This window comes from Acinonyx jubatus, chromosome A1 (assembly GCF_027475565.1).
Source record: "Acinonyx jubatus isolate Ajub_Pintada_27869175 chromosome A1, VMU_Ajub_asm_v1.0, whole genome shotgun sequence".
In the NCBI taxonomy this organism is placed as follows: domain Eukaryota; kingdom Metazoa; phylum Chordata; class Mammalia; order Carnivora; family Felidae; genus Acinonyx; species Acinonyx jubatus.
In genome coordinates, this window is record NC_069380.1 from 54494121 (window position 1) to 54520261 (window position 26141).

Consider the following 26141-nt stretch of genomic DNA (forward strand, 5'->3'; position numbering starts at 1 on the left):
CATGACCTGAGCAGAAGTCAGACGCTCAACTGACTGAGCCACCCAGGCGCCCCTTTAATCCCTTAATAGTTAGTTGATATTCTGTTGTAATGGAAGATGTTATTTCTCTTTTAGGCATGTATGTCTGTATCATCCATTTGTTATTTATTATTTATTTGTTCTTATTTATTATCTGTATGTATAATAATTTAATTATCTTTTTCAATCAGTGGGTCGTAATCTGAAACTGCCACTATTTGTTTTGATGTTCAGTTTGTCCTAGATGTGGTTAGGGATTCCCTTCAATCTAGCTCATGTATTATTTTACTAATGCCCCACAATTTTTTGTGAGCTCTCTTACTTTCTGGCAATACAGGATGTTGCATTTACAGTTTGGACTCTCTCTGCCTTAGATCTAAAATTGTTAGCTATCTCCCCAAGTTATCTTAGTTATTTGTGTTAAGGAATGGTATTTGGAAACAAAATCAGGATCTAGGTATTCTTATCACTATTAACACTACTGGAAGTCATTGCTTCTCAGCCCTTTCAGCTAACAGAGTTATGAAATATATATATATATATATATATATATATGCATATATTCTATACAAACATACATATATGTTACATATGTGTGGCATTAAAATAATAAATTTATAATGAATTCCCAAACTCAATATAGCATGACAGCTCTTTCAAGGCTTTTCATATTCCATATTCGTATTATTCTTCTCCTACAATGAGAAAACTACCCCATCATTCTAGAAAGATTTTTTGAAATACTAAACTAATATCAGTGTGAAAAATAATCCTACTAAGCAAAGTTTAAGATATTTGCTATAGTTCTTTATATCCTTAGACTGAAGGCACAAGCTTTTTTTTTTCAATTAATAACTTCTTTGGGTTTTTTGCTGTACTACATCTATCTATCCATCCATCCATACATACATCCATCCATACATCCATCCATCCATCCATACATACATATATACATATATACACATACACCATTCTTATTTCCTCCTCCTAACATTCTCTTTTTTTTTTTTTTTACTGTTGTGTAGATGAACATTGCATGGATATAACCTATTTTTATCAATATTCTACTAGGTATTATAATTTAGTTGTTTCCAATCTTTTGTGATTAAAGAAGTGCTATAGTGAATGGCCTTATAGGGTTTATTTTTACATTGTTCGAGGAGCATCTTAAGAGAAAATTCTTACAAATGGGGGATTGTAGTTTTATTTTAGCTGCTGTTAAAATATTCTAAAGTATTATTTTGAATAGTCATGAAAGCGAATGATTGTCCATTTCCACTCTATTGCATATATTCTTTAGTTTCAGCCCAGTGAATATGACTAAATCTAAAAAAATTATTACAAAGCAAGTAAAATCTAGAAATTGAACAGAGTACAGTTATCAGGGAAAATCTGAATGCATTTCTCAAATATAACTGTGAGATAAAGAAGCCAAGCACAAAGAGTACATACTGTATGATTACAAGTATATAAAGCATAAAAACAAGTAAAACCCATCTTCAGTGTGAAGACATCAGGATGGTCATTACCTTGATGGGTTACCAGTGACAGGAATGGAGCATGGGGGAGCTCTGAGATGTTGAATAATGCTCTGGCCATGACCAGAGTGTTGGTCACATTATGGTGCCCAGTAGAAGAAATTTATTAAACATTTTATGAATTATTTGCTTTTGTATATAAAATAGGAAATTAATAAAATATTTAAAAGAAAAAGTATTTATGTTTTTCACTGACTGTTATTCTTTCCAAGTATAGTTACATTTAGAGTATAAGGATATTCATAATTGTAAATGGGTTAAAATTTTTTGATACATGTCAAATTATAGAAAGAATATACAGGTTATGTAAAGGTGATGGTTTTGGCAACCCTAATTGCAATGAAATGATTATTTATTTATTTATTTATTTATTAATACATGTGAACAAATTTGGGGTATTTTTCAGATTCAATACTTTAAAAGTTTGTAATAATCAGGAGAATTAATGTTAACCTTTTATTTTTTTTAAATTAAAAAAAAATTTTTTTAACGTTTATTTATTTTTGAGACAGAGAGAGACAGAGCATGAACAGGGGAGGGGCAGAGAGAGAGGGAGACACAGAATCTGAAACAGGCTCCAGGCTCCGGGCTGTCAGCACAGAGCCGGACACAGGGCTCGAACCCATGGACCGTGAGATCATGACCTGAGCCGAAGTCGGACGCTTAACCGACGGAGCCACCCAGGCACCCCTATTAAACATTTTTTTAATGTTTATTTATTCTTGAGAGAGAGAGAGAGAGAGAGGGAACGTGAGCAGGGGAGGGACAGAGCGAGAGAGGGACATAGAATCTGAAGCAGGCTCCAGGCTCCAAGCTCTCAGCACAGAGCCCGATGCAGGGCTCGAACACATGAGCCATGAGATGATGACCTGAGCCGAAGTCAGCTATTTAACCGACTGAGCCACCCAGGTGCCCCTAATGTTAACTTTTTAAAGAGACAAATGCTCTCTTCAACAAATGGTGTTGGGAACACTGGACAGGAACATGCACTAGAATGAAACTTGATCACTTTCCTATACCAAATACAAAAATAAGCTCAAAATGGAATGAGGAACTAAATATAAGACATGAAACCAGCATGCCATAGCAACACCTTTCTAGATATGTCTACTGAGGCAAGAGAAACAAAAGCAAAAATAAACTATTGGGACTACATCAAAATAAAAAGCTTCTTCATAGCAACGGATATTAAAAAAAAAAAAAAAAAAAAAAAAGACCTAAAAGACAACCTACTGAATGGGAGAAGATACTTGCAAATGAAATATCCAATAAAGGATTAGTATCCAAAATCTATGAAGAACTTATCAAGCTCAGCCAGAAAAAAACCCAAATAGTCCATTTAAAAATGGTCAGAAGACAAGAACAGACATTTCTACAAAGAAGACATACACATGGTCAACAGACACATGAAAAGATGTTCTACATCACTCATCATTAGGGAAATGCAAATCAAAATCATGAGGAGATATTATCTCACACTTGTCAGAATGGCTAAATCCAAAACACAAGAAACTATAGGTATTGGAGAGGTTGTGAAAAAAAGAGGAACATTCATGCAGTATTGCTGGGAATGCAAACTGGTGCAGCCATCATGGAATACAGTATAGACATTCTCCAAAAAGCTAAAAATTGAACTGTACTGCAATCCAGTAATCGCACTACTAGGTATTTATCCAAACAATACAAAAGCACTATTTCAAAGGGTTATGTGCACCCCTGTGTTTCTTGCAGCATTAATTACAGTAGCCAAATTATGGAAGCAGCTCAAGTGTCCATCAATAGATGAATGGATAAAGAAGTTATACACACACACACACACACACACACACACACACACACACCAGAATACTAATCAGCTATAAAAACAAATGCAATTTGCAACAACATGGATGGATCTGGATATTATAATGCTAAGTGAAGTCAGTCAGAGGAAAACAAATACCATATGATTTCACTCATATGCAGAATTAAACAAACAAAACAAATGACCAAAGGGGAAAAAAAGAGAGAGAGACAAATAGGAAACAGATTTTTAACTATAGAGAACAGACTGATGGTTACTAAAGAGGAGGTGGGTGGGCAGTTGGGTGAAATATGCAATAGGGATTAAAAAGTACACTTACCATGATGAGCACCAAGTAACATATAGAATTGCTGAATCACTATATTCTATACCTGAAACTAATATAACACTATATATTAACTATACTGGAATTAAAATAAACAACTTAATTTAAAAAATGAAGAGAGAAATGCTAAGATCTCAGTGGCATAACAAAACCAAAGTAGAGTTCTCATTGGAGAAAATAGGTTTAGATTTGGTGATTCTGCAAACCATCTTTATGCAGTAATTGCTCTTTCAGAGTGTTTCAGAATTGTGGTTTCACCATCTCATGGCCACCATAGGCACTGCAAGGAGAAAGAAGATAGAGGCCCAACATACTGGTTTTTCTGTCTCATCCCGGAAGTGACACCCATCCGTTAGCCACATGAATTCAGTTGGTTTCAAACTAACAGCAAAAGGATGCTGGGAAATGTAAAGGGGCACTAAAATATTTGGTGAGCACTTAGTGTCTCTACCATAGGCTGGTAGTCTAGTGCTAAACATATCTTTGCTCCCATTTCACCACACACAATCCCTTCCAAAAGAAGAAAAAAAAGTCTGTAGTCACTGTGTCCAAGTAATATGTTACAGAGCAATAATACAATAACCAAACATCTCATATGAAAATTTAATTAAAAAATAACACAGAAATATTAGAGAGCCTTAAAACATTGATAAAGCCAATTCTCAATTCAAAATTAGTCTCCAAAAAAAAGATGTTTATAGCTGTAATTATTTTCCTTTTTTTTCCCCTCATCTTCAATGATTTCCTTGTGTTTCCCTTCATCAAAAAATCAAATAATGTGGTGGCACCTAAGTGGCTGAGTGGGTTAAGCCTCTGACTCTTGATCTTGGCTCAGGCCATGACTTCATGGTTCATGATATCGAACCCCCACATTGGGCTCTGCACTAACAGTGTGGAGCCTGCTAGGGATTCTCTTTCTCCCTCTCCCTCTGCCCCTCCCCTGCTTGAGCCCATGCTCTTTCTCTCTCAAAATAAATGAAAACTTAAAAAAAAAACAAACCTGGGGCAACTGGGTGGCTCAGTCAGTTAAGCCTCCGACTTCAGCTCAGGTCAAGATCTCGCAATTGGTGAGTTAGAACCCTACGTTGGGCTCTGTGCTGACACCTCAGAGCCTGGATCCTGGTTCGGATTCTGTAGCTCCCTCTCTTTCTCACCTCCCCCACACTCTTGTGGTCTGTCTCTCTCTTTCAAAAAATAAAGAAACATTAAAAAGAACCTGGTAGCTAAAAAAAATTAAAAAAAAAAAAATTGGGTAGTGTGGATGAGACTTTATGGTCCTGAGAGTTTCAGCAGATGTTTCAAAAAGGCCAGTGAGTACTTAGTGCTAAATTTTATTATTTAGCAAACATATAATCTGTGCTGATTTCATGGTGGTTACCGACCTGCAGTTTGCCAGTTCATTATCAATCAGTACTTACAACTTCTTGATATATCTCTTTTTGAACATAGTTGTAACATGTTTCTTAAGGAATCTTCTTTTTTCATTACCTTTTTAAGTTTATTTATTTATTTAGAGAGAGACAGAGACAGCATGAGCAGGAAAGGGGCAGAGAGGGAGGGAGAAGAGAGAGAAACCCCAATAGGCTTTGCACTGTCAGCACAGAGCCTGATGCGGGGCTGGCACTCACAAAACCATGAGATCATGACCTGAGCTGAAACCAAGATTTGGATGCTTAACCAACTGAGCCACCAATGCACTCCTTTCTTAAGGAACTTTAAAATTAAATATAAAATAAAGTGCTGGAATATTATATATATAAAAAACCAGGTGATTCGTCTGCTAAAATGATTAGTGCCTAGAGAAAAAGGATCAGGAGCACTTCGCATGTCTCCATTCTCTATACTAAAACTTTTTTAAAATTTTATTTAGAGTTCAGAATACTTCAGAACACAACTTTAAAAATATTATGTGCAATTTTGGTTAGAGATATTTTTGTGGTCTAGCTAAATCTAGATACAGTTCTGGGACTTGGTATGCTTCTAAAATCTAATGATTCATCTATATTCCATACCCATTATTTCTTTAAGTTATTTCTCTCTCATGCGATCAATTCATTATTTTTTTAACTACTATTAAATGTGTGTTAGATATTTTTAGTCTTTTCTACATGTATCTTAACCTCTTTTGGCTCATATGAAAAGATCTAACATTAACTTAATTAGTTGTTTTCTTCACCGAGTTTAGCTATTGTGGGATTTTTGTTTTGTTTTTTAAAATGTTTATATTTTTTACTTTTTTCTTTTTTTGAGGTGTGGAGGAGCAGAGGGAGAGGGAGGGAAAGAGACTCTTAAGCAGGCTCCAAGCCCAGCATGGAGCCCAACATGGGACTCGATCTCAAAACTGAGAGATCATGACCTAAACTGAAATCAAAGGTTGGACGCTTAACCGACTGAACCACCCAGGCACCCCTAAATTTTTTATTTTTAATTATGATAAATACATAACAAAATTTGCCATCTCTAAGTATATAGTTCGATAGTGCTAAGTGTATCTGTTATTTGATAGCAGTGTTCTGTCTAACCACTGAGTCTTTGTTATCCATTATGTTTTAATTTATATAACTTTTAATTGCTTATTTTCCAATTTTTTTCTCCTTTTCTTTATTCATCATTTTTTCTCTCATTAATTTTATTGTACATTAATCAAATACATTTTCAAATTGTTGCTTATTTCTAATTCTTGTGGCTTTTACGTCAAGATAATAGGCTCTCTCCATTCTTTTTTTTTCATGAAGATGATAACTGGTCAAGAATATTTTGTTTACAGATAACTGTTACTTTTATAATCTTATCCTTCATTCCATTATTTTTTAGTCGCTTAATATATTGACTAATTAAGGAACAGAGTGAGTTTTATAAGTAATCAATGTAACTTCTTGGTTATACCATTACTCTGAGAAAGTCATTTGGCTTATTAATTTATTTTATGCAATTATTACCTACTTAAGTATAACTAATTCTTCAAGTTTCAGATCAATTTCTATGTCTTTCATGGTTTATACTCTAGTGCTAGCATGATCTTTCTAGTTTGCTAGATTATGCCAGCAACCACTGGCGCTGTGAGCATCTTTACTCTTATTTAAAATAAAATGCAATTTTTATTTTCTCAGTAACTCAAAGGATTCCAAATTGACTGCTATCTATCTATCCTCCTTGATATGAAATGAGATATGTAACCATAAATAAATCTGATCCTGTGCTCTGGTAGGTAAGTGTGTAGAATAAGATGATACTGACCAAGAAATTATCACACCAAAATCACAAAGCTGAGGTAGTCATTGAGAATTACTCAGGAAAATGAAATTTGGAATATCTCAAAAGCCACCAATAAATGTCCTCTAGAGCCCTCTAGATGGCAGTAACCAAAAAAGAGTTTTCCCACTAAAGTTTCTTCCCTTAGACTCTCTTGCTTATGAATATATGCTGCTTACCTCAGATGCTAAATGGTCCGTTATCCAATTTATTGTCCCATGTTTTCTTCTAGGTTGTTTCTAATGTGTTTGAAAACAGTAGTTTATTTTAAATATTCAAATATGCATCATATTTTTCTGTATATGCTAGGTATACTATATTCACTTTTCTACTCTATATAGAATTTAACTAGATGGAAATGTTAAATCTTATTTATAATCAGAATAGTCACAGAATATCCATGTATAATACTTTGCTTCCATTTTCTGCATATATTTAGTTACATATTTATATATTTAGTAATCCATTGGGTAAAAATATAAATTATGAGAAATTAAGACAATGGTTTAATGCAAAATATGAATAACTAGTGTTCACTTTGAAGGAAAATAATAATTAGGTGATAAAATGTCATGCAATATATTCACATGAGTACAATTTTACAACTATTATAGAAATAGCATATAATGGGGAGTTATTTTTATAATATTAATATAATTATTATTTGCTATGCCAGTTTTGCTTCCTGAATTTCTTGTTATTGGTATAAATACTTAAAACTAACATGTTAAAATTTTTTAGTATTTAAAATATTCACAACGAATCATGAAATTTGTTTCAGATGTGAACTATTATTCTTATGTATTGGATAAATGAATGCAAAATCATGTAAATGTGCTCACAATACTGTGGATATACACAACCAATCATATTGACTTAATCTTTTTTTAAAATACCAAATTGAATATTTGGATTTTTAAATTATTTGTTAATGTAATATCTTTTCTTATTTTATCTGTATTGTAATATGTTTCTACCACTGAAGTTTGTATTATTGATTTTTAAAACCTTACAAACAAAACTTTCATATATTTCCTTAACGAGAGCATGTTTAAAATTAAACTATTTATAGAAGCCCTATACTTTTTTTCTTTTTTTTTTTTTGGCATTTCAATATAGTTAAACATACCAGATGTAACATATACTGTAATATTTTATATTTTAGTACAATAAAACCTTGGCTTGTGAGTAATTTGTTCTGCGAGTGTTCTGCAAAATGAACAAATATTTCTATTAAATTTTAACTTGATAAACGAGCAATGTCTTGCAATATGAGGAGTAAGTGACACCAAACATCACATGATTACAAATGAGCCAATGGTTCTTTCTCTTTCTCTGCCTGCAGGATTCTGGGTGATTGTCAGTGCCATTTCACATTTCTGCAAAATCTTCCAAAGGAAGCAAAAGCAAGTGTTATTGGATAGGTTTCTTGTTAAAGTTGCACAAAAAGAAAAATATTCCATTGAGCCAATGGATAGCAGTGATTCCGTTAGTGATAGTGAAAGTTGTCCTTCTCAACCTTCTTCTCTCTTGTCTCCCTCACACCAGCCATGAAGGTTTTCAAAGGTTAAGTGTAGGTTAATTTGTTTATTTTTCCCTATGTTGTATATTTTCTTATTATTTTATATTATATTACAGTATTGTTAATCATTTTTTATATGAATATTTAGAATATATAGAATGGATCATCAGAGTTTCCATTATTTCTTATGGGGAAATGCACTTTGATATACAAGTGCTTTGGATTACAAGCGTGTTTCTGGAGTAAATTATGCTTACAGACCAAGGTTTTACCCTTTTTGCATTTCTGATGGTAAGGTAACTTAAAATTATTATTAGAAAATCTTTAACATCAAGAGTATTTATTTCCTAATACTCCTTCTTGTGTTTTCCTTAAAGCCTATTGAGTTTACTCTATTTTATATCAAAACAATCTTTTTTTATGGAAAAACATTCTATTTTTTCAATTCATAATTATGATTTGTATTAATGAGCATGTGGAGCCTATGAAGTACTTTTAAACTGATATCCCAAGATCATAATAGCAATATTTGAGAAGGTCTTACAGAAACTTCCATTTTTAAAAAGAATTTGCAGAAGTATTTATTTTTAAAATCCTCTACTCACCTATATTTCTAACCCATCTTTTGCCTCAGACCAGTAATAAAAAAAATAAAATTAAAAATTCTCCTTTCTTTCTTTGTTTATCTAGCTGACTGTAAGACTTCAAGTTCATATTTCAAGTAATATACCACTTTTACTCATAAGCTGTCTTTTTTTCTCTCAGTTTTATTGACTTGCCCAAGAATGCCAGAGAAAGTTTAATTTTCCTGGCTTTCACTGCATCAGTCTCAATATGATTATGTTAATATCAGAATAGGAAATGCAATCAATTTAATTCTAATAATAATAATGGTGATAAAATAACTGCTACCATATTCACTAGTTTCATTATTATATTAGTCTGTTTATGTGTGTACCACCTATAGTGTCTGAAAAAATTATGCAGAGATTAATATATGAAATAATTCCTACCTTCAGGGATTTGAAATCCCAGGCCAATAAGCAGAATCTTATCATACAACAGATAAAATAATACCTATTATCTTTGTGTACTTACTGAAGCAATATAAATAATGTTTCTTAAGGTTAAACTGTACCTTTGCTATTTTTCTTTTTTTCTCTCAGGCAACTTCCACTGTTTTTTTTTTTTTTTTTAACAGTAAGAAAGTACATGGAAGGAAAATGGTAGCACAAAGAAAGAGACCAGAAAAGCAATGCAGTGGGGTCAGAAAAGAAGGGAAGGTGGAAAATACCAGCAATTAAGAAAGACCCTGCCCGGAGACAAGGGTGTAGAAAATTGTGGCTTGGGAGCATTATAAAAGTTGTATAAATTTCTTTAATGCACACTGTAAAAGAGATAAATAAAAGTGTATCCTTGATCTGTGAATAAGATTTATACCTTTCTTTCTTTCTTTCTTTCTTTCTTTCTTTCTTTCTTTCTTTCTCTTCCTCTCTCTTTCTTTCTTTCTTTCTTGAAGCAGAACTAAGGAAAATGTAAGGGAGCAAAAATTCCTCCAGTGTGAGACCAACCTGAATAAAGCTTCTGTTCACAAGGGCTAAAAGTTGCTATATATCTTCATCTCCAGGTTTACGTTTCCTACCCCTCTGGAATGAGACAGTTGAATTGACTGCTACTATTAGTGATTTTTTTTTTAATTCTAAGGGTTTTATCTCCTTTATTTCTCTGAGTTGCTGCAAGGTTTTGGATGTTAGATGAGAAATTCTAATATTGGCAGAATTTTCTCTTACTAAATAAATGGTATTGTATGAGAGGAACAAAGGAAATTGAAATGAGAATCTAGGTTATTTACCAAAAGGTATGGTTTATTATTGGTTTCTATTTAAATCCTCCTTCAATTATGTTAATAGCAATGGATATTAAAATATACCACAACAAAAGGCCTAAGAGGCAGATAATAAAGACCAAATAAAAATCAAATGACATACACAAATACAATAATAAAATACCTTCTGGAAAAAAAATCTTCTTGATCACTAATTAATTAATGAAAAATTCTTCTCTATGAGAACATCCCAATTTGAATTACAAAGAACAAAATCCTGAAATGTATTTTTAAAAAGTCTGGAATATCCTGCTAATACAGGGGGAAAAAAGCTTCCTGAAAAAGAAATCTAATCTTAGTGGCCTTTTATCTCTTTTAAAATGGTTAAAAATAGATATTGTGTAGGTGTCTAGGGGGCTTACCCATCATTTTGACATTTATTCTTTTTTTTAGACTCTCACATTGTTCTTTATTGAACCTAAATGTTATTGAATATTTGTTCAAGATTCTCTCTTTGGAATTTTCTGAGACTGTAATTTACTACTTGACTTTTAAAATCCATCATTGTTCTAAGAAGAACATGGTAATTTCACTATACTCTGGCAGAGTAACTTATTTAGGACTTCAGTTATAAGATACAGGTAAAATGGACTTTTGAAGCATTTACTATGATTTTACATGTAAGTTAATGGTGTGAAAATTTTTGTGATATTATATTTTGGAAAGATTACAGATTCAGTGTGTATTTGAAATGAATATAATTACTGTATTATTAATTACTACTGTAGATAATAAAGTTTCTGAGTTAATATATAATTTATGACAGTATATTTTTACGTTAAATCTTAGAAGCAAATTAATACAAGTCAGATAAGTTATAGTGTCTTTGCTCTTCATGGTTTTCTTTGATTGGTAACTTTCTGATTATTTGCTTTCTGTTATCTAAAAATAGCATGGATCTCTCTGAATAGAGAGATGAAACGTGATAGCATACTTTTTATCCGTTGCAAAAAGTAGTTAGCTGAACAGGTGAGTGACAAATACTACAAAATGAGAATAGACTTAGAGAACTCAGTGACTCTATCAAGCATAATAACATTCACATTATAGGGATCCCAGAAGGAGAAGAGAAATAAAGGGGGGGGGCAGAGAATGTATTTGAAGAAATAATAGCTGAAAACTTCCCAAATTGGGGGAGGGAAACAGAGATGCAGATTCAGGAAGCACAGGCGTCCCCCAACAAATTCAACCTAAGGAGGTCCACACCAAGACACATAGTAATTAAAATGCCAAAAAAAAAAAATAGCGATAAAGAAAGACTAAATTTTAAAGGTTACGAGGAAAAGAAGATAGTTACATACATAGGAATCTCCAGAAGACTATCAGCTGATTTTTCAGCAGAAACTTTGCAGGCCAGATGGGAGTGCTATGATATATTCAAAGTGCTGAAGGGGAAACATCTGCATCCAGGAATACTCTATCCAGCAAGAACTAAATATAATTTTAATTGTAAATTATTTCAATAAAAAAGTGATGCTCCTCATGCTAATTTACCATTTTGTTTACATTGGCAGTAATAAAGTCACAGTAGAAAATTTAACATAGTTTAAACATTAAAAGGAAGTGAATTCTTGGGACATACTTAAAAAAAAAAAAGATTAACACATAAGGATTACCACAAGGAAACTACCAAATGAATCAATAAAATATTTGTGCAAGGATTTTAATTATATAAATTTTCATAGTTTTCATTTTATTCGTGTTATGTCAATTTTATATGTCATCATAACATATATTTGTAAATATATTTTGTGTAATTATATTACAGTATATTATTCATATATGTTTAATGACATATAGTTAGATAGATAGATAGATAGATAGATAGATATAAAATATCTATATAGAATACCTATCTATTCCAGTTTGGAATTAAGGATATGTAAATTATTTAAAAACTGTAAATACATTATAGTTCTTATTTAAAGTGATGCATTTCAGCTTGATTACTTAAGTGTTATTTTACAAATAGTTTTTAACATAAAAATTGAGAGAATGTGAATGAAAACCTCATTTCTAAAGCTCAGTTTGTTGCATTTTCACAGATGCATAGTCTCAGGTTAGTGTTTGCTACAGTTGCATCTCGGGCAACTCTTAAAGCACAAAGCCTCAGGCCACAGTAGCAGTAGGAAGGTTCAGAAAGGCCAGATTCTCCTGAATGCAGACTTGCTCTACCTAATGATCAACATGACCCAAGGAATCTGTTAACACAGACAGGGAACACAGAACAAAATAAATAATATAAGATAAAATAAAATATTAAAAGAAACCCAAATAAAAAATGAATTTGATTATTTTATAATATACAAGGAGGAGACCCCACAGAGTATAAGAAGAAAATATCCTTGGAAGATATTTATTGTTGGCAACAATATATACTCATTTTACATCTGACCTATTTTAAGAAAGTCTGTGTGGTGTGAAATACTACAGAAAATTAAGAAGACTTTGAAAACAAAAAATGCATTGAAACTAAAATTAGGCCAGAAATAACCAGTTAAATATGTCAGGCAGTTAGTTACATATACTATTGCCTTTTTTTCTAAAGAATAAAAACAGAACCAAAGCCAATAAGTACTGAAAAAATATATTGCAAGCCAAGAGCAATTTACCTAAAGAGCAAACAATGAAAATAAGTAATACAGTTGAATTCTGAAAAATATAAAGTGGATGATAGAGTTGTAACAGACTGAACAAAGTAGAGCATGTAGACTCAAAGGCCTATAGCAACAATGAAGGACACTAATAACAGAAATATTTGTATATCACAGGATGAGATTTCTAGGAGATATTGAGCATGGATTATGACATATTTGTTTATTAGATATTAGGGATCACCATCTGAAAAGAATAAGGGAGAAAGTATAGTTTGGCAAAGGGAGAAATTGAACCATGATGCAGGCTGAATAAAGCCTTGGCTAATCCCACAAGGAGTTCTAAAACATATGTGGCATGTCAGAGATATCATGTGGTGGGTCAAAATAGCTGGTTCTTTGTTTGCTGGAATCCCTTAATGGATTGCTTTGGAAAGAGTGTGTCTTTGTGTGAGATATCTCTTGTTTTAGGACAATACTCCTTTGGTCTCTCATATTTCTTCAAATCTTGCAAGCAGAGGAACTGACAGTCTTATCTTGTCAAGCAAGTCTGCATAGCAAATAGCCTTGGAGGTTAGAGATAACTTCCTAATGATGCTAAAGCAGAGATCTGATTTGAATGTTGTCTAGTGTAATAAAGACAATGTCACCCTTTTGGGGTAAAGAATGGTCAAGTTAGCTTGCAATTGCTTATAAAATATAGGAGTTGCTGAAGTTTATCCTCAGCTATTATGTAGCATTCACGTAGGCCTACTTCTGCATCAATCCCATAGGAATTCAATAGCAAGAGGAAATACTATGAACATGAAGCTCATACTGCTTGCTGTGCCATGAGGGATAAAGTCCTTTGATTCTGACGTGAGTCTTAAGCAGACTTCTAGTGTCCATGAAGCTGGGATGGCCTAATGTTAGCTTGAAAGTGGGGTAAAATTTAGAATCCATCACAGTTCCGCACAGTTTTTGGTGATGAGGATGGACCACTGACAGAGACATGGCTTCTGAAAAACAAAGTTCAATGGCTCTCCATAGGCAAGGCTGGGGCAAATAAGGAGATCACCTGAGATTTTATATTAAATGGCTAATTCCTGTGGTGAGTGGAAAAAGGGTTTCCACTGAAGAGTTTACATCCTATCTGTTAATGAAGGCTTAGGGGCTGAATGAAAATAGAGACAATTGAAACAAGCTGCCCAATTATTTTGGATGAATATTCAGAAGTTGGATTGCTGGATCACATGGCAGTTCTGTTTTTAGTGTTTTGAGGAATTTCCATAGCAGCTGAGGCATCTTGTATTTTCACCAACAGCGTTATGTGGTTCATCCAAAAGAAATGAAATTAGAATCTCAGAGATATTAGCACTCCTATGATCCCTGCAGCACTATTCAGAATAGCCAAGATGTGGAAACAACCTAAATGTCTATCCACAGACATTATTTCCTAATAAAGAAATGTGTCCTATACCTACAACGGAAACTAGTCAGCCTTTAAAAAAAAAAAAGAAAGAAAATTCTCCATTATGTGATAGCATGGATGAAACTTGAGGACATATCACTAGGTGAAATAAGCCAGTCACAGAAAAATACTGCATGATTCTACTTACATGAGGTATCCAAAGTAATCAAATTCATAGAATCCAGAAGTGGAATGGTAATTGCCAAGGACTGAAGGGAGGAGGCAATGGGGTATTAGCAGTCACCAAGAAAAAGTTTCAGCTAAGCAACATGAATAAGTTCTAGCGATTTGCTGTTCAGCATTGTACCTATATAGTCAATAATGTCTTATATACTTAAAATTTGTTAATATAATAGGTTTCATGTTAACTGTTCTTACTACAAGAAAAGAAAGGGAAAGAACAGAGCAGAACAGAAGAAAGTAAGGCAAAGCAAAGCAAAGCAAAGAAGCTGCCTGAATATTGCTTTGATTTTTGTTTATTCTCCCTTGGGGGGTGGGAAGAAAAAAAAAATGTTACCATGGGGCAGCAAGGCGATATGTCAGTGAGGCAGCAAGCCCACCCAAAAAGCAGTATGTCCACAGCTGCTGAGTGAGGGGGTGCCCAAAGCTTATATATCACACTGACTGCATCAAATTAAAGAAAAAACTATTTGGGGGAACTGTGAACAGCTGCCACATTGCTAGAAGAAGAAAGTATATGTGCCTTGCTCTACTCTGTTGAAGAATTTCTGAATCTCTCTATGCCCTATGATTTCTCCCTAGCTATCTACCTCCACCACAGTTGCTTTACAGAAAAACATAGGGGTGGGGATGAGGTCATTCTGTCCTAATGAGGACTGAAGATCATGGCACTTGTCTGAGTAAGTTGGTGACACTGGGTGGTGCAAAGGTCAGGGAGGCATCAAAAGTTTTATGGCTCTCTTAGACATTGGCATAAAAGTCATCATCCAGTCTTTATCTGTGGGCATCCAGATTTGACTGATGGGTTTTGTGCAAGGTTCACAATAGGGAAGGTAAGAGACCATCGTTTATAGGTGGAGAGCCCTATGAACCAGTTGAATGCAACTGATTTTACTGCTTCTACATCTGAATACATAGTAAGATTATGGTGTGCTATGTGCTTGTCCATCTCTATCCCCAAAGTACCAGGGGTAAAAATCCCAGGGGAGGAAGATCTGCAGGTAGAGAAGTCCTAGTGGGACACAAACTTTCCTGCCATTTTCTACCAGTGTGGGGTCATGTTTTAGTATGAATGCCTATGCCCATGGCCCAGAGTTTTCACTATTTAGTTGGTCTGTTCTTTGACAAATCAGAATCCTCATTCCAACAATTCTGAGTTCTCAATTCTTAAGAGCAATTAAGTAAAAAACTACCATTTCTTTAGTCCTTACTCCCAAAGATAAAGGAGGCAAACAATATTATTCAATACATTGGGTATTAGAGAGAGTACACGTTTTTGCAACTTTTTTTTTTTCTAAGTTGAGCTCCCAGGAAAGAGATGCAGCCTATTTCTAGTACTTTTGGGGATTTTCGATTCCTGGTCTCCCTAACTTGGCCGTCAGTTCAACCCCTTTGCAAAAGCATCTATTAGTTATTCTCAGGCTCTTTTCAGAACTAAACAGGTGGTCCATTGAGGCATTAAGAATTTTAGGCTTAATATTTTCATTGTAGGATTGGTAAACTCTATAACGAACAAGGTAGGAGAGGCTTAAAAACCTTAGCATGTGAATGGAAATGGTAGATCCAAGAACAGAGCAACATGGCTCTGTTCTTTTATTTTAAATGAAAAAGTGGCAAGTAAGTCTTTAAGGGAAACTTTATCTCTCATAGCTCCAAATGCAAAGCTACTGGCTTAATATGGTTTTCAAGCTATAGAAATTCCTGGAAATGCCTGGGTCTGATTCACTAATGTTCCAGATAAACACAAATGTGATAGTATCCATTGGGCTACAGCTATTCAATGTCACCATTAGCTCTGCATAACACAGAATGTAAGTGGTCATTTTGGTAGACAGACTCAAGGCTGATAAAGCTCTAGTCAATACTTTCTTGATGAAACTTTTACACTTGTATAGACTTTTAAGCTGCTGCCAACAACTGAGTTATTTGTTCTGACACTTGGAAAACTACAGGACTGTGAGATTAAAGATACCCCTCTTAGGTATCCTCCCAGGGATCAAATTGCGAGGTCACTGTTTCAGATATCCAACCCAAAGGCCCATTCCCAGATGATAATGAAATCAAACCTACTGATTTAGCCTGCACCAACTAGATCGTCACTGTCTGGATCCATCATCATGGAACATTCACCATCAAAGACTAAGTAGAAAGTAAAGCACTATTTGTTTGTGATGTGGAGGTTGTCACTGCATGTTAAACTTGTTCACCTGCCAGGGGCACCTCAGTGGCTCAGTTGGTTAAGCATCTGACTTAGGTTCAGTTCATGATCTCATGGTTGGCAGGTTCAAGACCCATATCGGGCTCTGTGCTGACAGTGCAGAGCTTGCTAGGGATTCTCTCCTTCTCCCTCTCTCTCTGCCCCTCCCTGACTTGAGCTCGCGCTCTCTCTCTCTCTCTCTCTCTTTCTCTCTCAAAATAAATAAACTAAAAACAAAGAAAAAAACATTCATTCATCTACCAAATGCTGACCTGTTTAACTTGTAGTAGGAGAGACCACATTAGATAAGGTATTGTCCCCATCTTCTACTGACAGACTGACTGTATAGACTTGAGCTATCTGTTGTGACTTGCTATTGTTGACATTTTTCCAGGTTACCCTCATCTGGCTCTGACCACACCATTGTTGCTCTTGAAATCATTCCATGCCATATTTACGGTTTTTGGAATACTTGCTGTAATAACAGTGTTTCCATTATCACAAAAGCCACTTAACAATGGGATGATAGTCAAGATATTTAATGGACCCCTACATTCCCTCCACAGAAACCTGGTATGGTTGAGTGTTGGAACAGCCGCTTAGAAAATAAATGTATACATTTTCTCATCTTACCTTCTTTACCATCTAATCTATACAGTTAGTAAGGCAGTTAGATGATTGAATGCAACCATTCCCAGGAAAGGATTATCTTTTCTAAGCTGCCTCTTGTGTGAGATTGGAACAAAAGTAGCAGCAGCTTCTATACCCCAATTTTGAAATTTCCAGATCCATTTGACTAATTTTTGTCATGGCATGTCTTTCCCCTAACAGTAACCTGAGACCAGTCTGGTTGGTATCCTTATTGGATGGAAACCTCACTCCAAAAGTGCCTAGGGAATTCAAACTTCATTGAAAATACTAACAAACTAAAACAACAACAAAAAATCAATTACACACACACACACACACACACACACACACACACACACACACCATAATAAATCAAGCTTATTGGCAAGATCTGCATGCTGAATAATAAAAAATCTGAGTGACAGAAATCAAAGATGTAAATAAAGGGAAAAATAGCCTTCATGCAATAATTTAAAAAATCAGTATCGGTAAGATGATAACGTTCCCCACTTTGATCCATGAATTCATTGCAATCCCAAACAAAATCCCTGAAAGCTTTTTTGTAGATGTTGGCAATCTGATCCTAAAATTAATATGAAAAGGGAAGAAACTATTTTAAATTGAAGAACAAAATGGGTGAACTCCCACTACCCAATTTTAAGACTCACTATAAAGACACAGTAATCAAGGCATCATGGTATTGGCAAAAGTACCCATAAAACAGATTATAGAACTTCAAAACAGTAATAACACAAATATAAACAACTGATTTTTGACTAATGTTCAGAGGCAAATTAATTGAAAATTAATTTGAAATTAATTGAAAAGCGGCAGTATTTTTATAATTTTCATTCTTCTGGAAAAATTCAATGTCCATATAGAAAAATAAACTTCATATCATAGGTTACATGTTTTATAAAAATTAATTGAAATGGATTTTAGAAATAAATGTAAATAGTATAGATATAAGATATTCAGAAGGATATATAAGCAGAATTTCATTTTGCTCTGGTTATGGCAAAGAGTTTTTAGATAGAACACCAAAACATGAGCCATAAAAGAAAGTAATTAATATATAAAACTGTATCAATAATGACAAATTTTGCTCTGTAAGTTTTTTAATAGATACAAAGTCAAGCTACACATTAGAAGAAACAAATTACCAAACCATATCTGATAAAGAACTTGTGTCCAGAATATATAAATGCTTCTTGCAGATGAACAACGATAAAGTAATTAAAAATTTTTTTAAATGGAAAATACAGACCCTTTATTCAAAAAATATATATGGATAGTACGTAAGTTTATAAAAATGGGCAGCATCAATAGTCATTAGGGAAATGCAAATTGGAAACAAAATCAGATACCACTACACACATACTAATGTGAGTAGAATAGTAATGAATGCTGGGGGTTCTAGTTTATAGTTACAGATATTAGTATGAATATGTAGAAAATATAATATATATATATTTCAGTATTTTGCATATATATATATTTTTTTTCAGTATTAAAGCATTCTCAATGTCCCAAACTGAAAAGATGTGAATAACAAATAAATAATGATAGTAATGGCAGTTTGGATTATAACCAAAGGAAAAAAAAAATATATATATATATTTATACACATAAAATATATATATATATAAAGAAGTTCATATTATTGTAAATAAATGTTTTATTTTTATTTATTTATTTATTTTTATTTTGGGACAGAGAGAGACAGAGCATGAACGGGGGAGGGGCAGAGAGAGAGGGAGACACAGAATTGGAAACAGGCTCCAGGCTCCGAGCCATCAACCCAGAGCCTGACGCGGGGCTTGAACTCACGGACTGCAAGATCATGACCTGGCTGAAGTCGGACGCTTAACCGACTGCGCCACCCAGGCGCCCCTTTAAATAAATGTTTTAATAAATAAATAGAGAAGAAAAGACAAAGTTTACTTACAGAAAAATTTCCATTATTAAAAGTAGAAGGAATAAAGGAAATACAAATAGCCATTAGAACAGCACAGAAATAATTTCCACAGGTAAGGTAAACATGAATTTTAAAATTATTTTTATAAATGATATATTGTCAAAACTTTAACGTTTCTCCTTCAAAATATTTGTTGAATAGCAGAGAGGGAAACCTGATAGACACCAATCCTAAACATGATATCAAGGTCAGTACTAGTGTGATGAAACATATCAGTATCATGTGTCCCCTCATATAATGTGCTAAGAAAGGCACATTGACTATGAAGTATTTATCTCCAAAGAATTCCATGGCCTCTATCATAGTAAACATAAGACTAAACTGAAATTGAGGAACATTTGCCAAGGGACCTGATGAATACACTTCAAAAGTATCAAGGTCATGAAAAATAAGAAAGATTAAAGAACTCATTGGAGGACAAAAATCTTTTTTGTTTTAAATATTTTTTATTTTTGAGAGGGAGAGAGAGAGAAAGTAAGGGAGGAGCAGAGAGAGAGGGAGACAGAGAATCCCAAGCAGGCTGCCTAATGGGAGGCCTGAACTTATGAACTGTGAGATCATGACCTGAGCTGAAATCAAGAGTCAGACACTTAACCAACTGAGCCACCCTGGTGCCCCCAAAATCTTTATTAATAAATGCAATGCATGACCTAATATAGGATCCAGAAACAAAGTATTAGTTTAAGCACTGGTTAAATCAATATAATATTGGTTGTTTCATAGTTTTGATAGTTGTATCATAGTTATGTGAAATATTAATATTGGAAAATACAAAGGGAATCAACAATCAACTCAATTCATATCTATTTTTATCAATCTATAAAATATCAATATCAGAGATTGATTTAGATCCTAATAAAAATATCACAATCAATGTTTTTTTGTTTTTTGTTTTTTCCCAAATGGCTACTCAAGTAGAAAATTTACAATTTACCATGTCAGTATCTACATTTACATTTCTGGAAATTGTATTGATTGGGATTTAGTTTTCTATTTCCAAGTCTTTGTTTATATTTAACTTGCATAATTCATTTTCAGTTAAACAGCAGTGAAAATATGTCTGTCCTAGCTCCTCTTTCCCTAAGCTTGGCCATCTTTTTTTCTAAATATCACACCAGTTTTACAAAGTCTTCATAGATATTGTCCTGTATTTGTGTCAGAGCTTTTCTGTTTTGTTTTGTTTTTATTTTGAGAGACAGACAGAGAGAGAGAGAGAGAGAGAGAGCATGAGCAGGGAAGGGGCAGAGAGACACAGAGAGAGACAGAATCCTAAGCAGACCTCACACTGTCAGTGCAAAGCCTGATGTGGGGCTTGAACTCACAAATCATGAGGTCATGACCTGAGCCAAAATCAGGAGTCAGACACTTAACTGACTGAGCCACCCAGGAACCCCTGTTTCAGAGCTTTTCTATCTCTTAATGACTATGGGCAATTTTCCTTGAGCAGGTTCTTTATAATGATTACCTATTCCTTTCTACAGGGATAGTAACCACACACATATTCTAAAAAGTGCAGGATATGTTCTTACTAAGTTGTTGGGACTTGATATATTTGTTTGCTTTTCTCTGGAGCTTTCCCTGATTTGATCCATTTTTCTTTCTGGTATTCTCCCTAATGTCTGTGACCTGCCCATTCCCATTGATTATGGATTATATGTAGTCCTTTTCCTGAGTAAAAAGACTACATTCCTAAGTGAATAATAGTGGGTCTATGGTAGAGTCTCATGAAAATTGCTGTGTAAGAAATACCATTTTATGCACTCTCAGAATCAGTGGCTCAGAGTTCTTACATGACTCGTGTATTTTAAACATAATATAGAAATATCTATGTAAAGAATTGAACATGTACTGTTTAATATATTAACATGTATAGAGTAGTTAAGTGTACTATAGACATGAAATACTAATCTTTATTTCTAATATGTTATCTAACTGCTGCCATTTTGATAACTGAGTAATAGCAGGGCCTGGGCATAGTTTTTGAAGAAGCCATTGTGTAAAATACAAATCCACAGATGTGCTGTATATGTGCTTTTGGACTGATTGATAACTTATTGTGACCTCTTCACTACTAAGATTTCAAAAGACTATAATATTTTCATGATTTTCAGACCTTGTATTAATTAGATTTCTTCAATTTTTTATATGGGAAGTTAATTGAATGATTAATATGATTAGTTTACTAGGAACAATAATGGTAAGTGAAGAGTATCCTTGAAAATCTGTTATTTTCTTCTAAAAGAACATATCATGTTATCTGGTATTTTTTTTTTTTTTAGTCTTTTTTGAGACTATAATTGATATCTCAAATTTCAAGTATTTAAAGTATGCAGTTTGGTGAGTTTGGACAGATGTATAAACACATGATGCCATCACTGCATTCAAGGTAATAAACATATACATCACCTCCAAAAGTTTTCTTGTGCCCTTTTGGGGTTTTACTTTGTTTTGGTTTTGTTTTCTGGTAAGAACACTTACCATGAGATCTGCCCCTTTAGATTTTTTTAAGATATACATTTTAAAAATAAAAATCATTCATAGGGCTTCTGGGTGGCTCAGTTGGTTTAGCATCTGACTTCGGCTCAGGTCATGATCTCGCGGTCTGTGAGTTCAAGTCCCACGTTGGGCTCTGTGCTGACAGCTCAGAGCCTGAAACCTGCTTTGGATTCTGTGTCTCCCTCTCTCTTCCCCTTCCCTGCTTACTCTCTGTTTCTCTCTCTCTCAAAATAAACATTTTAAAAAGTTTTAAAAGTAAAAATGATTCATATTTAAGGTACACAACTTGATGATTTGATATTCATGTACATGGTGAAATGATTACCCCAATCAAGTTCATTAACTTATCTCCTCACAAATTCTCTTGGATTTTTAACTGCACAGTACTGTATTATTAACTATAGGCACTATGTTTTACAGCAGATCTTTAGGATTTATTTATTTTGTATAACTGTAACTTTATATCCACTGAACAATTCCTCATCTCCTCCATTCCCCACTCATTCTCAGACACCCACCATTCTATTTGCTGGTTCTATAAGTTTCTCAGACCAACTCTTAACTAAAACTGTGGTGAGGGATGGTCTTCTACTGAAAGAACTCTGCACTTCTCCTTTGGCCCAAATATAATGTCACAGAGGCAAAATATTTGATTTACTATATGTTATATTTTGTAGAGCATTTGTAGATACTCTGTGTATTATAGGAGAGTCTAACTCTCCTGTATCACTGTGTCTGCCTTCCTCATTTGGCTGCTTTCAGAATTATATAAACTCATCCATGTTGTATGCTTAAAAGAATATCTGGCATATATTAGGTATTCAACACCTGTTATTTTTGTTTACTTCCAGTTATCATCATATCATCATTTTTATTAAAAGACTTAAAGTTGAAGTAAGGATTTTCCTGATATAAATTCCCTGACTTTATTGCATCAAGATGATTATTTGTAATAGAATTACCATTACTATTTTCCTAACAATTCACTTTTCTTTTTGTCTTTTTCATTTTCAACTGTATGTGTGTGGGTGGGCGTGTCTGTGTATGTGAGAGAGAGAGAGAGAAAGAGAGGGAGAGAGAGACCCAGAATATTTTTATTAAATGCCAATCATTAAATTCATGTAACATGTTCACTTTCTGTAACATGTTCATTTGCAGATACTGAAAAGGGAATAATCAGGAAGAAACAGATTGATAGGGAGAGCATGAATTTAAACATATTATGTTTAAGATCTATTAGACATCCAGAATGCAATTCTTAGTCTAATTTTGGATTCAAGAGCACACATCAGAGCCATATTAAAGCATATAAATAATCTTACTTAGGAAGCTAGTGTAGACAGAGAAGAGGTAAATGAATTAAGCATTGACTTCCTCTAGTACTTAAAGACTTTAAAGAGGAAGAAGACCCAGCAAAGAACTGAGATGGAATGGCCACTCCATGGATGGAGTTAGCATGGAGAGCAAGAGTTGCTCTAAAGTCAAATGAAGAATATTTTTTTTCCAAATGAAAAGAAAAATAAAGATGGCTAGCGATAGCCCTTGCATTTAGAAAGATGGAAGTTGTTGATGACATGATTCATTTGTGCTTTAGCGTCAAAAGACTGGCTATAATGGACTCAGGGGAGAAGAACAGAAGGAGCTGTAACATTGAGAGTACAGATGACTCCAAACTTGCAGACAGTAGCTAGGGGTGGATGGAATTGTATATAACCATTAGTGTATTTGTGAGGCTATAAAATACTATTTTGTCTATAAATATAGCTATATATTCAAATATTTTGTTAATATTTTGTAGGAAACTTGAAAGTTTTAAAAGTAAAAATGATTCATATTTAAGGTACACAACTTGATGATTTGATATTCATGTACATGGTGAAATGATTACCCCAATCAAGTTCATTAACTTATCTCCTCACAAATTCTCTTGGATTTTTAACTGCACAGTACTGTATTATTAACTATAGGCACTATGTTTTACAGCAGATCTTTAGGATTTATTTATTTTGTATAACTGTAACTTTATATCCACTGAACAATTCCTCATCTCCTCCATCCCCCACTCATTCTCAGACACCCACCATTCTATTTGCTGGTTCTATAAGTTTCTCAGACCAACTCTTAACTAAAACTGACTAATTTTTTAATTGACAATAGTCCTTGCAAAGGGTAATTATAGAGACAACCTTCATAAGCACCCCCAACCAAAATAATCTATTCATTGATAACTAGTGTGGTTATACAGCAATGACCTAGGACCGTTAATTTGACATACATATCAGGATTTATTACTGTCAACCAACAAATAGAATACACTGAACAAATGTGGAGATTCTGTGGATTAAAAAAAAAAAAAAGTGATATTATCCTGTCCGTAAGCAGTAGATACAAGTTTTTCTGATAATTATTTCTATGTCAAAAAAAGTACAAAGCATAAAATAATCACCCAGAGACCATAATTTATCTCAAGCAATAAACGTGTTAATGCTTCCAATATTTCAATTGCATTGACTTCCTTTCTATGTTGTTTCAGTGATCACATCATATTGTGCACTGATTTTAATTGGATCATATATTTATTAGAGTATTTTAAAGTGATTTATTGATTAACTGAAAGTGCTTTTTAAAATATTACATCATAAGATCAGACACAGAAAATAAATCAGCACATAGCCTGTGTTTTTCCCATAGGGTTATGTTTTTTTAGTAATTCTGAAGACTACATTTTTCTTTTCTGACAAGGACTAATATTATTTTATTGCAGAGGAAAAAGGCTTATTTTGAGAAAGACAAACATCTTGGAGTTCCACAATAAAGATGTATGAATCAATGTCTTTTACTATTATAACATCTCTTACTTTATGGAACAATGAATGAATGGTTGCCTAAGGCACTGTGGGTTCATTAAAGGTCAGATAAGCCCAGCAGCAGTGAAAATATTTCACATTCAAGAAAAAAAATGACAAAAATAAGAATAATTTTACAATATCTCAGAGGTTTATATTGCTTATAAATCTTTTTTATTTTTGTTTAAATAATTATTGTCAAAGACATACTATATCTTGAAATTTTAAAGTATCTTTCTTTGATGACTAGCTTTATTTTTTAATGTACCTTTGATAATATAGTTGTAAGTAAGTTACTGGCACAGAACAAAATTGTTATTATGTTCTAATAGTATGGAAAAATATTTTGAGAAACAGAAATAGTTTGAAAAAATATAAATGGATTTTCAAAACTCTATTAAAAAATTCCTTAAGATCAGAGGCAAGGAATGTAAAAGAGTTTAAAAATAAATAGAGATCAGAGGGGCACCTGAGTGACTCAGCTGGTTGACCAGCTGGTTAACCTGGTTGGCTCAGGTCTTGATCTCACAGTTGGTGGGTTCAAGCCCTGCTTTGGGCTCTGTGCTGACAGCTCAGAGCCTGGAGCCTGCTTTGATTCTGTGTCTCCGTCTTTTTCTGCCCCTCCCAGGCTCATGAGCTCTCTCTCCTTCAAAAATAAATAAACATTAAAAAATTAAAAACATAATAAAATAAATACAGATGAGAAAGTACTGAAGGGTTAAATTTTACCTAGTTATAAAAATATGTATTTGTTAACTATAATTTTCAGGGTCCTTAAGTGTGTTGGCCATGAAGCAGCATTATAGAGAACAACAAACTGTATCCCTACTACTGAAATTTACATTTTGGTGATGACTTAATCTGAATCACTCATGTAAGGAGAATATAAGAGTAAAATAAATAATCTGTTTTGTATAGCAGAGTGTGATGGGAACTAAGAGGACTATAGGTGGCTGGAGGATTTGTAAACTGAGATGATATTAAAAGAGTGACCATATATCATATAGATATGAAGACAAAAATATTCAATCAAAAGAAACAGCATCAGAAAATAAATTATATGAAAGCAAAAGGCAAACGAACTAGGGATGGTATTTTTTGGATGACATGCAAAATGAAAGTATACTGGAAAAAAATATATATCACATTAGAAAATTAAATTGTACTTCCTCAAATATCTATCAAATAAATTCATCGGGTGTTCAGAACATTACTACTGATTTCTTTTAGGGGGATAGGGTGCAGGGTTTCTCTATTTCTCCTTGAACAAGATATTAAAATGTTTTCATCTCTGAATTCCTGTCCTATATTTAGAGCACATATTCTTATTAAAATATTTTCTAAATTATAATTATTATTTTGCCTTTTACGTATTACTGACATTCCTTATGTTCTATTAAATTGCATTTAGCAACATGGTACAGGT